This window comes from Leuciscus leuciscus, assembly GCF_965113295.1.
Source record: "Leuciscus leuciscus genome assembly, chromosome: 2".
NCBI classification, from domain to species: domain Eukaryota; kingdom Metazoa; phylum Chordata; class Actinopteri; order Cypriniformes; family Leuciscidae; genus Leuciscus; species Leuciscus leuciscus.
Genome location: NC_138726.1, coordinates 54272741 through 54275240, shown reverse-complemented (window position 1 = coordinate 54275240; position 2500 = coordinate 54272741). Strand labels below are relative to the sequence as shown.

The 2500-nt window shown below is 36.3% G+C and overlaps 1 protein-coding gene across 2 annotated transcripts in view; it reads right to left on the bottom strand.

Annotated features, from left to right (window-relative positions):
- The window catches only part of fgf11a (fibroblast growth factor 11a), an 80132-nt gene that overhangs the window by 35678 nt on the left and 41954 nt on the right, over nucleotides 1-2500 (bottom strand). The window lies entirely within an intron of this gene.

Genomic DNA, 2500 nt, shown 5'->3' with positions numbered 1-2500 from the left:
GACAGAGAACGTTTCAGTAAACAGACAAACTTATACAACCATCCGTGTTTACGAAGCACATCGGGGAGATGAAGTTGTTTCTGTCTGGGCTGGACAATGGACTGTGGTGAAATGACAGGAATTAAACATTCAGGGCTTCTCTTTCTAAGCTACTCTTTTTCTCAGAGTTTACAGCACTAACACTCATAAAAAAAGGTACAAAAGCTGTTACTGGGGCAGTACCCTTTCAAAATGACATGTTTGTACCTTATTTACCCCCAAAAAAGGGAGCCATATTATATTAAAACCATTAAGTTCACGTTCACAAAACTGTGTGAGAAACTAAACGTGAATGCAAAAAATGTTTTACAATTTAGCATAACATAAATAACCCTAATAAATCAAATAAATTATGATTATTAATATTAATATTATTATTATTATTATCCGTGTTTTCTTTGTAATACCCATCTGGGAACTATAGTTGCTGAATTACTAATAGTAACTAAACTGGCATGTTCACAGAAATGTTTATTTATGAGCACTGTGTCAAATCTAAAGTGAATAAAGTAAAAGCATAGTCATATTAAATATGTGTGGAAGTTTTGTGTGTTCTCTACAACTTTCAACAAAACTTCTACAATAATAACCCAGAGGTTTTGTGAGGTGGATTTTATGTGTAAACACAGACTGCTCATTAAATATTAAGCAATCCCATTAAAAGCACAGATGACAGGTAAAGTGTCTATTGTTGTGGCAGTAATGCAGAGCTTAGAGCCTAGAGAAACCTTGTGAAGGTTAAAGACAGAAAAAGAGAAAAAACACGAACACTAACAAGTTTTTAAGACATTTTACTGTTGTTTATATGTCTATGTGGTGTTTTTAATATGCTTTAGGACAAACCATGTGCAAATTCATAAGTCGACACCATTGCTGAGTATTTTCTCTTTAAAACTGCAGTGAACCAAAGACAGTCTAAAAAACACGCTTTGAAATCGCTGGTGTTTCTGACGTCACAAACTTGTAACCAACCAGATCAACGTGTGATCGTCAACGAGTGGATCTCTGAGCTGGTGTGAGTGAGTGGAGGCGGGGCTCATTTGCACAAAATCATCATTGTTTTAAATTATATTATATTATAATTAGGGGTGTAACGATACGCGTATTCGTATCGAACCGTTCGGTACGAGGCTTTCGGTTCGGTTTTCGGTACGCATTACGTACCGAACGGTTCGTTGGACCATTTTTTCTGCCGACCAAAATTTCGTTATTTCAAATGAAGGCGCGTCGTGGGTGGCAAGCGCGCTCATAGAGGCTGGCGCGACCACAACATCAACTGGAAAATGCAATGCAAGGAACGAAGCTGAGCTACTCTTATTGTGTTTGTGTGGACCGTTTATCAGTTTTGACCTGTGAAGCGGGACTCGCGAGCCCTATGCGCGAGCCTGATCAAGCAACACCACACAGCGCTAAGAGATCCAGACCAGTAAAGAAAGCATTTGAATTTCAAATGCTTTTTGAATTCGCCACTGAAGTAATAACATCGCTGCGAGATCTAGTGAGAAACATGCACATTTCTCTGTTATTAACGGATCAAACAGCGCTGACGTGGAAACCAGGAAGAAACATTGGGCCATGAATGAACTGGTCGGTGTCCACAGATCAGCAACATTCACCGTGGAATGGATTTGGTGTAGTAACACTAACTGCAAGGTATGGAAGTTTGTCAGGAATAGTGGGCTTTCAAGTAACTTTACGTCGGTTTTATTTAGACATTATGAATACAATTGCTGCCCTCAAATGTTAATCTGAACTAAAATAAACCTTTGTTTATAACTAGCCTACTACTACAATATTACATTTCATTTTGTCCAAGGAGCTGTTTTGTTTTATATGCTCATAAGAAGAGTCAAGTATAGCTCCATTATTGCTCTGTAAAAAAAAGCAACAAAAAAATAAATAAAAAAATCATACTTTATGATGTTAATTTCATTAAATAAAATAATAATTAAAAAAAATTTAATTCAAGGAAATTTCTCTGGCATTTATTTATTTTTGCTGTAGCCTATGGAAAACGTACCGAACCGAACCGTACCGAACCGTGACACAAGTGTATCGTATCGAACCGAACCGTGAATTTTGTGAACCCTTACACCCCTAATTATAATGCTTGGTTATACTTTTTTTTTGATGGTCCACTTTAGACACTCTACTAACTACAAGTAACATTGCATCTACATGTCAACTAACTATCATTAGAGTATTAGTTTACTGTAGGTTAAGGACATTCGGGTTAGTAGAATTAGTTGACATGTAGTTGCAAAGTTACTTATAGTCAGTATAAATGTCTGTTAAGAAGCATCAAAATAAAGCGTTAGCAGAAATTAAGCAGACAGTCTACTAATACTCTAATGAGAATGACTAATAATACTGACTAATACTCTAATTAGTTGACATGTAGTTGCAAAGTTACTTATAGTCAACTCCTTACGTAAGAATAAATGTCTGTTAAGAAGCATCA